The 14,885-nt window shown below is 45.8% G+C and overlaps 1 protein-coding gene across 3 annotated transcripts in view; it reads right to left on the reverse strand.

Annotated features, from left to right (window-relative positions):
* The window catches only part of gse1 (Gse1 coiled-coil protein), a 507,238-nt gene that overhangs the window by 42,621 nt on the left and 449,732 nt on the right, over positions 1 to 14,885 (reverse strand). The window lies entirely within an intron of this gene.

Consider the following 14,885-nt stretch of genomic DNA (forward strand, 5'->3'; position numbering starts at 1 on the left):
GGCAGTCAGGTTAGGACTAAGCCAGTTAAGGCAGGCATTATAACAGCATTCAAAAGACATGTAGATAGATACACAGGTACTCTTCATTAGAACTTGTGAAGTAAGGCTGAGTCTAACCCAGCGACCATTTGAACCATAATCATGGCCAAAGCACACTCCAAGGACCATCTTAAAACAAATTTGATTAGCTCCTCCTATTGTAAAGGAGCTAATCAAATATTCACTGAGTGATTTGCTGGTGTCCAGCACAACAATAGCTTCGGCTATGGATGGGAGTGGAATACTGCTCACTTTTCAAAGCAATTTTGATGTGAACTATAGATGGGGAAACAATTGTGTTTTCCTCTCGGGTCAACCTACTAGCAACAGAACCCTGACCCAGAAGACACCCAGGGATCTAAATTAATTTCATATTAATTCTCCCCTGCTACTTTGAGCATCAATTGATATTCTTCAAGGAAAAACCCCAGGTCTCTTTGTCTGTAAATTTATTACCTCAACTTTCCCCAAAACTTTCCAATCTCTCTTAACCTCTTCCATAACTGGCAGGTTCAGATTAGTTTAGTTTAGAGGTTCAGTGTGGTGTGGAAACAGGCCCTTCGGCCCACCGAGTCCTGGACATGGGGGGATAGGATGGAGTCGAGGTACGAGGAAATTATTTCAGTGGGGTTGGAGCAGGCAGAGACAACGGGTCTGCCAGGGTAGTTATGCTTACGGATTTTGGGGAGAAGGTGAAACTGGGCCGTGCAGGGCTGGGGAACAATAAGGTTGGAGTCTGTAGAAGGCAGTCAGTTAAGCAAGAAAAATGAAAGAGTAGAAAGGCCACACGGCAGAGGTTCCTCGGTTGCGGTGCCCGCCCAGAAGGTTCACTGGTCGGCAGGATCTCGCCCGAAGGCTCATCGGATGGCATAAGGGGGAGGGAACTGGAGACGTTGGGCACTAGGAGTGGGCTGGTAGGACGGTGAACTGGGGTTGTGTCTCCAGCACCTTTAAGGTCAGCTGAAGGAGGTGCCCCTGGGACATAAAGATGGCCGGACGAGGAGAGGAGGTGTCGGTTGGCGGGAACTGCACCAGTTCATTGAGTGGGCGGGCTGACCTGACTTTGGACTTTAAATAATGGCGCCAACAATGGCGTTGCCTACATGTGTAATATATGCGCGGAAATAATTTCCCCGTGGAGTTGCATACGCATGTGACAAATAAAGCACCATTGAAACTATTGCGAGAGAGACACAACGCAAAATAATGTTTGTTCCCCAATTGTTTCCTTTTGCTTGTTCTGGACAAGTCTCAAAAAACCACAGATTAGTTTGCCCTGACCCTCTTCTCCAAATGCTGCTGACAAGCCGCATTTGACCAGGGGCATCGGCCGTGTTTTCATTTAATGAAAAGTCCGATTTGTGAACCGTTTCTGCTCTCAAGAGGTTGCTGTGCTAAGTGCAAGCTTACACGCTGATACTGGCTGACCCTTCCTGACTCCTCTGTGCTAACATGTAATATTAAATGTCAGTAATGTAATTTCCGAGTCAGAGTCTCGAACCACTTTGTTCTCTTGCTCGCGCCTCTCCTGGCAAGGTTCCAGCCTGTCCCGGACCCCCCCCCCCCCCACACTTGAAAGGCTAAAGCGTTCTGATGCGTTTTTCATGTCGGTGGGAGCGACAGCCTCATGTCTAGGGCAGCCTCGATGCTTGGCGAAGCGTTAAAATGGTTCACAGAATGTCAACAGAAGTCAAAATCAAAGTTCAGGGAGCGAGCTCAGACACGAGGCTCTTTTCACCAGCGAGCTACTCAAGGAAAAAAACCAATTTGGTGAGCGTTTTTTTAAATATTTGTGAAACATGATGACAACAGATCAAAGAGGTGACAGACGATGGCCATTTTCTTTGAAGTGGAAAGTCCTAAAGTTCTTCCCCAGTTGTCTCCCTGCTCCCGGGAAAGGCCACACTTCTCCCACAGTCATGGAGACAGGCAGATTGGAAACAGGCCCTTCGGCCCACCATGTCCACACTGACCGTCATGCCTCCATTTACACTAATCCCATTCTAATCCCTGCACATTCCCATTAATTCCCTCTCACTGACTTAATGTGGGCAAATTACCTACAGTACAACTGTGAATGCACTTCTAAGATATTTCGCTGTGTTCGAAGCACTTTGGGATGATGCACTAATCCTGGGCTTTGTGGCAGAGAGGGCACCAGGGGCGTGAGGTAGTTTTGATCGTTAGCCAGCCTGTGTGTGTATTCCCCCTCCGGGCTCCAACTCACCTCCTCACCTTCCATCTGAATCTACAGAGCTCACACCAAGTCCACACTGATATCAAGCATCCCATTTTACTCTCTGGACATTCCCATCAATTCCCTCTCATTCCCCAATCTGAAGATGAGTCTCGACCCAAAACAACACCCATTCCTTCTCTCCAAAGATGCTGCCTGTCCCGCTGAGTTACTCCAGCTTTCTGTGTCCATCTTTGGTTTAAACCAGCATCTGCCGTTCCTTCCTGCACAATTCCCTCTCATTTTGACATTGTGGGAAAAATACCAAGAGTGACTGGACTTCTAAGGTACTTCACTGACTTCAAAGCACCTTGGGATGTCCTGCAGAAGGTAAATTCAAAGTTGCTCGGGGAAGAACATCATGAAGATGATACCAATCAGAACAGAACAGAATTTATATCAAATACAATGCCTACTTGGATCACACCTTTACATGGTACAAAACTGTGGGATAAATAACTTCCCATTTGTATGCTTCAAACATTCGCAGTTCAGCTATTGAGGAAGGCTTCAAAGAGCACTTAACAATTTCAACTTTATCCATGGTAGACAAAAGTGCTGGAGAAACTCAGCGGGTGCAGCAGCATCTATGGAGCGAAGGAAATAGGCGACTGAAACCCTTCTTCAGACTGATGTAGGGTGGGGGGTGGGGGGCAGGGAGAAGAAAGAAGAAAGGAAGAGGAGGAGCCAGAGGGTGCAAACTGCCCAAGCGTAATATGAGGTGCTGCTCCTCCAATATCCGGTGGTGCTCACTCTGGCCATGGAGGGGCCCAGGACAGAAAGGTCGGATTCGGAATGGGAGGGGGAGTTGAAGTGCTGAGCCACAGGGAGATCAGGTTGGATAATGCAGACCGAGCGGAGGTGTTCGGCGAAACGATTGCCAAGCCTACACTTGGTTGTCAGCTTTAATTAATGAGCGCGACATAGCCGCAGGGGAAAAGTAAGGGAGTGTTACAAATTGGATGGGTCTAATATAGAGGCACAAGAGAGGGGTGCATGACCTGCTACTGTGCTGAAACATTAGATGCTAGCATAGCACCAGTACAATTTCCTCTTGATGGTTTAGTTATAGCGTCAGTTATATTTGTTAAGTTATAGTTCTTATTGATGCAAGTTCGACAAGAACCACCCTTCTTGACCTGAGACTGCGTGAGGTTTACCACTAAATTTTTACACTCATTCGCACTGAAATGATGACAAGTCTGAATGTGGCATGCTCAGATATTATCATCACCAAATCCTGTCAAAGGTTAGCTAACGGGGCTACGCTGTACCTTCGGAGATGTTGTACAATTCATCGAATGCTCAAATATGTTTACCGTGTGCTTGCTGTTGGTTAAGTGGTCCAAAGCAGGTCTAATTTTCCTTCCCCTCTTAAAATCGTGGAGTCACACTGAGTGGATCTGGCCCCTCGATTCAACTTGCCCACACTGACCAGCATGCCCCATCTACACTAGTCCCACCTGTCTGTATTTGGCCCATATCCCTCCACAACTACCCTATCCATGTACCTGTCTTAATGTTTTTTTAAACATTGCAACAACTATCTCCTCCGGCAGCTCGTTCTAGACACCCACCACCCTTTGTGTAAAAAAGTGGCCACTCAGGTTCCTATTAAATCTTTCCCGCCTCTCACCTTAAAAAATAAAGAATAAAGTGGCCCAAGTCTTGACCCAAGTTCTGAACTAACTCCAGCACCTAAACTGCTGACATAACCTGAACAGGAACCAAATCTTGACACCTCACTAGAAACACCACAATGTTTGTCAGCGTGCCTTATTTAGTTATTTATTTATTTATTTATTCATTCAAGGGAGTGGGAGTCAGTGACTCTGCCAATATTTATTATCCAACCCCAATTCCCCCTAGTCAGAGGCAATTAAGAGTCAACTCCACCAGTTGTCTCTTGAGCCACAACTAAACACATTTGTACCCAGAGAGTGGTGGGTGCCTGCAACACGCTGCCCAAGGTGGTGGTGGAGACAGATACAATGGTGGTATGTAAGAGGCTTTTGGATATTCACATGGATATGCAAAGAATGGAGGAGCATGGATCAAATGCAGACAGGGGTGCGCTTATCCTAGCATCATATTTGGCACGGACATTGTGGGCTGAAGGGCCTGTTCCTGTGCTATACTGTTCTGTGTAGAAACAAGGAACTGCAGATGCTGACTGTATACAAAAGGACACAAGTGCTGGAGTAACTCTGCGGGTCAAGGAGCATCTCTGGAAAACGTGGATAGGTTGTGACATTTCGGGTTGGGACCCATCTTCAGACTGATTGTACTATTCTATGATCTGTATATGGGTAATGATGGCAGACTTCCTTCCCTTAAGTTTCATAGTAATTCAGTTAAAAAAATGTACGTTGTCCCAGGTGTGTAGGATAGTGCGAGTGTGCGGGGATCGCTGGTCGGCGCGGGCTCGGTGGGCCGAGGGTCATAAGGTCACAATGAATAGGAGTAGAATTAGGCCATTCGGCCTATCAAGTCTACCCTGCCATTCAATGATGGCTGATTTAATCATGGCTATCTCTGCCTCCTAACCCCAAGAGAGGTTTTACCTCATGGTGTAGTGTGTTGTTAGTGGGTTCCCAGTGTGATCAGGTCTGCCACAGCCACATCCTGCCCACACCGTGTTTGCCAGTTGTGTGTTACTTGGCAAGCCCCACCATGTCCTGTTTGGATCCAGTGACGAGCTTTCCAGATATTCAACAGAAGGTTGGATAAAAGTTTAGTTTATTATTGTCGCTGGGGGTGCAGTGAAAAGATTTTGTTTACGTGCTATCAAGGAACATCATTTACGTGGTTACATTGAAGCTGTCCGCAGTGCACAATTAAAGGACATAACATGCAGTGCAAAGATATTACACTGAAGTCCGATAAAATCCAATTACAGAGCGGCAGTCAGATGATTCAGACTTCCTTCACTTAAGTTTCATGGTCATTATTACTGAGATGATCTAAAATTCCAGATTTATTTACTGCACCCTAACTGAGGAGAGGATTGTTCAATGGCCTGATAACAGCGGGGAAGAAACTATTCCAGAATCTGGAGGTATACAGTTTCAAACATCTGTGCCTCCTACCTGATGGGAGAATGAAGAAGAGGAAGTGAGTGGTCCTTGCTTATGCCGACGACATATTTCTCATAACTCCAAACCCAGCCACTTGATTCCCTGTCGCATTTTTGCCCAGGCAGCGTGAAGTGTAGATGGGGGTCAATAGAAGGGAGGCTGGTTTGTGTGATGGTCTGGGCTGCGTTTACAACTCTCTGCAAATTCTTGCTCTTACACCAGAGTACTGCTTTCCAGGCAGTTCTGTAAACCGTTGGACCCTGGACAGCGGGGAGATCTGGCAAACCAGTCAGCGGCTCATGGGCTGGGGATCTCGGCTAACACTGGGGACCAGAGAAAAAGGCAAATGAAAAGTAACTTTCTCTGCCTGCCCAGGGATGTTGATTCATGACTCTCCACTCTCCAGCCAAAGAATCCCAAAGGTAATCACACCATCGAGGCAGCAGGTGGGAGGGCACTATTAAAATAAATAATACAACGATTTCCGATCTTTTGGTTTACTATTTCCTCTTTTCCACCTACTGCTTTCCTGTGGGCAAGTACCTGGCATCTTCCCACACCGGTGTGGTACCAATCTGAAGTGTGGGCAGTTGGCAAATGCTCCATCCTTCCCTGGTATTTATCGCTGCGTTCTTGACAGAGGTCCCCCAAGTAATTGGGATTGGCAAGCAGTAAGTCAGGCATCTAGCATCCCCTCTCCCCTGACTCTCAGTCTGAAGAAGGGTCTTGAACTGAGACGTCACCTATTCCTTATCTCCGGGGATGCTGCCTGGCCCACTGAGTTGCTCCAGCATTTTGTGCCTATCTTCAGTAAGTAGGTAACCTCTGACTCAATCTCCTCCACCATTCATATATCTCCAGACTCAACCCCATGTATCCCTCTCCCTTCTCGTAGCTGACCTGTGAATAATTCTCAAGGGCAGCATAACATGACGTTGCAGAAGAGATGCAAGTTCGTTGTCCGTTGTCCTAAGGTCATATATCTCCAGACTCAACCCCATGTATCCCTCTCCCTTCTCGTAGCTGACCTGTGAATAATTCTCAAGGGCAGCATAACATGACGTTGCAGAAGAGATTAGTGAACAGGAATACACTCCCCAAATATTACTGCAGTTTGTTCAAGACACACCTTGATTTGTTGCTGCGCTCGAGGACCAGTATTTACAGCTGATCTGCCAAACATAATTTTTTTTGACCAAAGAGAAGACTGACGGCCTGTTTGTGTGTGGTTAGTTCATACACTGCGTGCTTTGTCACTGCTTGCCCATGCCCAAGGCCCTTCATAGCTGGTTTTAACCTCAAGGTACAAATATTACAAATAGGGAAAAACTCACACACACACACAAGCATACGCATACATAGACAGATATAGTCACACACATAGACAAACAGACACACACACACACACATCATATAGACACACACAGAGGAAGACAGACACACTCACACATATAGACGGATAGATACACACATATAGGCAGGCAAACAGACAGACACACACACACACACAGATAGAGGGGTGGCTGAGGAGACTCTTTTGACTGGAATTTTGACTGTAATTGATACATAGAAGTTAGTGAAGTTCCCAAATGTATGAATTGTATTGGTACCACTTTGAACCATTGCCATCCCATGTAAACCAATGCACCGTAAACATAACAGCTTGGTATCCTGTGGAAAGTGAGTCACCTCCTGACAGCTCCATTCATTTCCACCTTGGGTATAGTACAGGTCAGGAGTGTGATGGAATAGCTTCCACTGGTCTGGGTGAGTACGGCACCAGCAATGATCAAAAAGCTCAATACTAACCAGGACAAAGCTGATCACTTGATTGGCAACCTATCCACCCCCTCAAACATTCATTCTATCCACCACTCTGTGCACAGTGTACTCGTTATAATATGTTTGCAGCTTCCCATCCAGGTAGATTATGGGGACAACACAATTTGCAGGTTCCCCAGTAGGTCACTTGGTTTTCCTCGTACTTTCAGGACCTCAGTGGTGGAATTCTTATCCAACAAAGTTGTGAGCAAAACTTTACAAGAAGCTCTGCAGCGGTTCAAGATGGTGGCTCACCACTTGGTTCTCAAGCACGGAAACAGGCCCTTCCGCCCACTGAGTCTGTGCCGACCAGCGTTCCCCGTACACCAGCACCATCCTACACACTAGGGACAACTTACAATTTATACCGAAGCCAAAGCTGCACGTCTTTCGAATGTGGGAGGAAGCTGTGGCACTCGGGGAAACCCGCGTGGTCATGGGGAGAATGTACAAACTCAGTGCAGACAGCACTCGTAGGCAGGATTGAACCCGGGTAACTGGCGCTGTAAGGCAGCAACTCTACCGCTGCGGTTAGGAAGGGCATTAAACGTTGGTCTTGCAAGTGAAGCCCAAGATCTGTAGTTAAATAAAAGCAGTACAACATGCACGACACAACTTGAATGACAGAGTCACAAGGAACCGCAAAAAGCAAAGTGCTGAAGGAACTCTGCAGGTGAGGCAGCATCTCCGGAGGGAATGGAAAGGCAACTTGACGGGTCGGGACCCTTCTTCAGACTCTGATGGCAGGATTAACTGTCTAAGTTGAAGGTAGACTCAAAATGCAGGAGTAACTCAGTGGGCCAGGCAGCATCTCTGGATAGGAATGGGTGACGTTTCGGGACGAAACCATGGATTGCTGTGCAATGGAGTCCAGATGGAAGAACAAAGCAGGAGATGTAGAGAATCAGTGCCATTGAGTTAAAGATATTGGAAAGGAAATCTAAGAGTGGGAGAGTTGGAGATGAGTTTTAATGTTAATGGTCATGCCAAGTGTGTTGAAAGAGACTGATTTTTCATTTTAAGTCTGATTGAATTAGCACACGGTGCAATTAACTAATCGATTAACCATCCATAATTTAACTACCACATCCCATAAAGTGAAGGGGGAAAGATTTAGTAGGATCCTGAGCAGCAACCTTTTTCACACAGAGGGTGGTGGATATATGGAACGAACTGCCAGTGTAGGTGTAATGTGTAGGAGTGAACTGCAGTCACCATAGACACAAAGTTCTGGAGTAACACAGCGGGTCAAGCAGCATCTCTAGAGAAGGCTCTTGTTCTTTGTACCTTTTCATATCTCTAGTTTCCCTCACGCCTGACTCCCAGTCTGAAAAAGGGTCTTGACTGAAAACATCACCTATTCCTTTCCTCCAGAGATGCTGCCTGACCCGGTGAGTTACGCCAGCATTTTATGTCTATCTTCTCTTGCCAGAGGAGGTAATTGAGGCAGGTACTATAAAAGTATTTAAGAAACATTTGGAAAGGTACATAGATAGGAAAGGTTTTGACGGGTATGGGCCAAACGTCGGTCAGAGGGACTAGTGTAGATGGGGCATCTTGGTCGGCATGGGCAAGTTGGGCCTAGGGGCCTGTTTCCGTGCCATATGACTCTACTACCTCCCAACACTAGAGGTGTGTCATATTTACAGTATGAGATGAACAGATAATGCCTTCAAATAATTTTGCCTGTGAAAAGATATATCTTGATCTCAAATTTCAACAAATATTTGAGATAGAGATGTGAGATTGTGCAGATTTCAGGCTAGACTAACAATTTTTATTCACTGTCCCCATTCATTTAATCACTATATAACCATTGCTATGCTTACGTTAATTCATATTCACAGTGCTCGATGATTCCAGCATAAACCTCATTTGGGAATCAGAATCTATTTCATTTGCTATCTTGGGTTGGTCTTTCTATTCCTAGATAAGGTTTCAGCTGAGATTGAGTTAGAGGTGAAATCAAGTGAGTTGGAGGTAAGGCTGAGTAAACTTGAGTGAGACTGAGTGATCGGCGGAGAGGTACAGAGATTTAGGGAAGTAACAGGAACACACATTGAAAGAAAAATGTGAACTTCCTATTTCCCTCAGCTAGTGAACGAGATTGCCAGATGAGAGCATAGTAGGAAGAATGTGGAGGCTTTAGAGAGGATGCAGAAGAGACTTACCAGATGCTGAGTAGATTAGGGGGTATTAACTCTTAAGAAGAGAATGGATAAAGTTGGTTTAAGAAGGAACTGCAGATGCTGGAAAATCGAAGGTAGACAAAAGTGCTGGAGAAACTCAGCGGGTGCGGCAGCATCTATGGAGCGAAGGAGCGAAGAAGAAGGGTTTCGGCCCGAAACGTTGCCTATTTCCTTCGCTCCATAGATGCTGCCGCACCCGCTGAGTTTCTCCAGCACTTTTGTCTACCATGGATAAAGTTGGGATTGTTTTCTCTGGAACGCTGGAGGCTGATGGGAGATCTGATGTTTATAAAATGAGGAGAGGCATAGATAGGATGGACAGAACCTTTTTCCTAGGCTGGAATGATTAGTGCACAAGGCTTTGAGGTGAAAAGGACATGCAGGGAATGGAGGGGTATGGATCAAGTGCAGGCAGCTGAGATTAGTTTAGCTTGGCATCATGTTCAGCACAGGCATTGTGGGCTGAAGGGCCTGTTCCAGTGTTGTATTTTTCCATATGTATCTTTCCAGATTCTATGTTAGTGTGAATATACATTGTTCACAACTAGGATTGGTCAATCAGTTAATAGCAAAGAGAGTGATCAAATTCATCTGTAAAGAGTGAATTATTGGGAAAGTAGAATGATGGGTAGCATCTGATAAGCCTCAGCTCCCTGTCCAGACATATATGACGTGCAGTTTAAAGTACTTTTCAGGTCAGATGGTTAACTTCTCTTTGACAGATTCAGTTGGCGCACATGTTAGGCCCTCCTCCACACTGGGCAAAAAGACGCGCCTTTAGAAAGGAGATGGGGAGGGATTTCTTCAGCCAGAGGGCGGTGAATCTGTGGAATTCATTGCCAGAGATGGCTGTGGAGGCCAGGTCAATGGAGATTCCAAATTAGTAAGGGAGTCTGGTGATATGGGGAGAAGGCAGGAGAATGGGGTTGAGGGGAAATATAGATCAGTCATTATTGAATGGCGGAGTAGACGATAGGCTGAATGGCCCAATTCTGCTCCTAGAACTTATGAACATGCCTGCCTGGTACACAGCACTAAGGGGAAGCTAGCTACGATCAAAACAAAGGAAACTCTCAAAATATGTTAGCTCTCCTAATGGAACATCATTCATTTGCCCAATTGGTCTGTTGGGAGATTTCTACCATTTTCCCAATGTTATCAGAGTTTTCCAGCATCCTTAGTTAGTTATAAACGTTCACCACAGTGCTGCTGCCTCACAGTGCCAGAGACCTGGGTTCGATCCTGACCTCGGGGGCTGTCTGTGTGAAGTTTTCACCTTCTCCCTGTGGCCTTTCAAATGCTCTGGTTTCCTCCCACATCCCAAAGATGTGCAGGTTTGCATGTTAATTGCCCTCCGCAAGTTGCCCCTAGTGTGCAGGGAGTGGATGAGAAAGTGGGATTACATAGAACTAGTGAGAACAGGTGATCGGTGGTCAGTGTGGACTGGGTGGGCCGAAGGGCCTGTTTACATGCTGTCTAAACCAACAAAAAAACAAAACATTTTATTCCAATGCTTCCTAACTCCCTCAGACAAATTCAGTGTCTTACAACAGAACTCTGCAGACTGAAGACTCAAGGACAGAGAAAAGTATTCAGGAATGTTTATTTTAAGCAGAAAAGATGGTGCCTCTGTTCCTGCCTGATCTTCCACTATAATGGCTCCCTGGGGAATGGTTTATTTAATGGCAAATATCACAAACAAACATTTGGATCCATTGCTCGCAGTTACTCCGGTGATGTATTAGCCTGTTTGATGTGACACTGACTCATCTGAAATCGGAAGGATTCTAAGATGAAGTGACGCGATTGTAACAGGAGATGGACTGGGAACTTGCGCTTGCTATCCACTGATACGTTCTGGAAAGTATGACTTCAGTTTAGTTTAGTGTAGAAATACAGCATGTAAATAGGCCCTTCAGCCCACCGGGTCCACGCAGACCATCGATCACCTGTTCACACAAGTTCTATGTTTTCCCATTTTCACATCCTACACACACGGGGCAATTTACAGAAGCCAATTAACCAACAAACCTGCACATCTTTGGGATGTGGGAGGAAATTGGACCACCCAGATGAAACCCATGCAGTCACAGGAGAACGTACAAACTCCGCACAGGCAGTACCCGTAGTTGGGATTGAACCCAGGCCGCTGGTGCTGCAAGGTTGCAGCTCTACTGCTGCGCTTCTGTGCTGCCCATCTCTACTCTGGGGTCTGCAATGGTGGAACAGCCCATCAGCACAAATGGAATGACAGGGTGGTACAGTGGCGCAGAGTAGAGTTGCTGCTTACAGCACTAGAGACACGGGTTCCATCCTGAATACAGATGCTGTCCGTACAAAGTTTGTACATTCTTCCTGTGACTGTGTGGGTTTTCCCCGGGTGCTCCGGTCCCCTCCCACATTTCAAAGGTGTGCAGGTTTGTAGGTTAATTGGCTTATGTAAATTGTCCCTAGTGTGTAGTATAGAACTGGTGTACAGGTGATCGCTGGTTGGCACAGACTCCGTGGCCCATAGAGCCCGTTTCCACGCTGTATCTCTAAACTAAACTAGGCAGTACAACAACAGATTGTATTGTCTGGATGGTCATGTTAATGGTCAAGCCCCTTCAGAAGCTGCTTCCCAACCTATTTCATCCGGATCCATCAACATATCCTAGCACAGTAACAGCTGGGTTCTCCTGCATCTGGCAGACGTGGCACGTGCCAGCTAACCAAATCTACTGGCTAACATGATGTTAGATTTCCCCCTTTGACACAGCTGAAAGAGTTGCCAAAGGCAGTGTTTTTAGACATACAGCCAACCGAGTCCACACCAACACATCCATCGCCTGTTCATGGCTTTGGGATACAGCGGTGGGTGGGAAACCAGAGCACCCGGAGGAAAGCCATGCAATCACAGAGAGAACATGAAAACTCCACCGACAGATGGCACCCACCCGAGGTCAGGATCGAGCCCAGGTCTCTGGCACTGTGGGGTGGCAGTTCTACCAGCTGTGCCACTGTGCTGCCCTGTTCCTCAGTGGAGTCAACCACAGTGGTGTGGATCTGGATTTACACACAAAGGTTACAGACTGCCTTCCCTCAGTGAACCAGGTGGGATTGTGTGACTATCTCGGAGTTTCATGGTCACCATTATGGGATCCAAACTTTTCAAAATAAAATCCAGATTGTTTAATTTAAATTTCCATGACTGCTGCAGTGGGATTTGAACTTCACTTCAGATCATTAATGTGAATTATTAATCTAGCATTGCTAGATTTCACAATGCTAGATTTCCAGTAACAAACACTGCATCAAACATCACCATAACTAAAACTAAGGTGCATCAGGGTTAACCGCACTCAACCACCCCCCACCTTCCCACTTGCCCACAGCCCTTTCAGCAAATGTTCTCTTCTTCAGGCTTATAACCTTTCCAGGCAGATGTCGAAACTTCTCATGTAATATACAAGAGCTACTGTGAATGGAATTGATTGTAAGTCAAAACTCTATCCTGTCATCAGGGGTCCCAAGGAAATATTTCGCATTTATAACTTAGAAAGTTACAGCACAGAAACAGGCCCTTTTAGTTCACTGACTCCAACCAGCAATCACCCCGTAAACAAGTTCTATCCTACACACTTGGGACAATTTAACAGAAGATAATTAGACTGTACACCTTTGAAGTGTGGGAGAAAATCAGATCACCCGGAGGAAACCCATGCGGTCACAGGGAGAACGTACGCACTCCATCCAGACAGCACCTGTAGTCTGGATCAAACCCAGGTCTCTGGCGCTGTAAGGCACCAACTCTACTGCTGGACCACTGTGCCCCCCTGGACATGCAGTCATGCATCCTATTAGTATACCATTGGTAGTATATCAAGGGTGTGGGGTAAACTTGTGATTTGGGGAAACTGTATTTATGTATGTATAGCTTCCGAAAATGTCGCATGGAGTTTTGTAAGGATCATGTATTATATATATTTATTTCTCGAATAAAGTCTATTTCGAAATGTAATAAAATATATATATCATTGGTCCAAGTGTCTAATACTCAGAGTGGATTGGCCGGGTAGGGGGGGAAGGAGGGAAGCAGCACAGGGATGTGAAGATTTCAAGCAGAAGAAATTATTATTGCAGTAAGATAACATTTCCATCAGATCACTGCAGCACCCCTGAAGCTAATTCTATGGCTCCAACACACTTCCCGAATAATGAGTTTCACTGTTTGTATCACTCGTTATCACCTTCTCCACCGCCAACAATGGATCATTGTGGGCTCCATCTTTCCTTGATCATCATTGCTGGCGTAGGTTTGTCCTTTTGCATACGTTTCATTTATTTGTTGATGTTCTATGTACCTTTTCGCATCTCTCGTTTCCCTCTCCCATGATTCTCAGTCCAAAGAAGGGTCTCGACCCGAAAAGTCACCTCTGACTTTTTCTCCAGAGACGCTGCCTGACCCGCTGAGCAAGTTACTCCCAGCTTTTTTTTGTGTCTATCCTCAGTGTAAACCAGCATCTGCAGTTCTTTCCTTCACAAATTGTTGCACCATTTGGAGTGAAGAATGAAAAAGATTTACAAAACGGCTCAATCCCCTCCGAGATTCAAACCTTCCTCTCTTTTCTTTTCTTTTGGGAATACTGCTGAACATTTGTTTCTCGGCCGAACCTGGATCGCTGACATGTGAGATTCACCCCCACCCCTGCCTCCATCCCAGCTCCACCAACCCCAGTCCTTTTAACTTAATTAATGCCTGACAGCAATGGAGATACATCAATACCTACACCACCACAGGAACATTCTCTTGATCAGATAAGGCAGACAGAAATCAGATAAAAGCAAGTAAACTCTACTTGCCTTCGGACCCAAGAGAATCAATTATTCGTTGGAAGGGAACGAAAACAAATACTTTTAGCAGCCATTTTCCATCAGGATTATAGCTGTATGCTTGTCATGGCACTAGCAAATCAGTCGAGCGCTTCTTATTAATGGAACCTTTCGTGCACAATGCAGGACACGAGAAGTACATATTATATTTATTCTCAAGCATCGGAACTGATTCAGTTTACTGGGTAGGATCCTAATCACACAATTAGCTGGAAAATTGAATGCTTGTGTTCCCAACGTAGCTGGGTGATAATTTGATGATTCCACTAAGAGCTGACTTGTGCAGTGCGTGCATTCACCTTGCACTAATGGGGTGTGGGGGGGGGGGGGGGGTAGCATTGGAATCTGAAATCTCAGCCCTCTCTTCTAGTTACGCCACACAAAGAGCTCGGTTGGAAAATGGTTTTGAGTTCAGCTCCCGCTCCATAGAAATCCAGGCTGGTGCTCCCGTGACAGGGGAAACAGGGCAATGACAGAGGAGTTGTTCATCAGATGAATCCCTGGGTGGCCTCCCAAATGAATACAAATCATTCCATTGTGCTATTCCAAAGTAGTGCAAGAGAGATTTCTCCATTATTTTAGCTAACTCCTAACCCATAACACGATATTGTTTTTTTTCGAGTGATAAGAGTCGTACAGCATGGAAACAGG

This window comes from Amblyraja radiata, chromosome 17 (assembly GCF_010909765.2).
Source record: "Amblyraja radiata isolate CabotCenter1 chromosome 17, sAmbRad1.1.pri, whole genome shotgun sequence".
Taxonomy (NCBI): Eukaryota; Metazoa; Chordata; class Chondrichthyes; order Rajiformes; family Rajidae; genus Amblyraja; species Amblyraja radiata.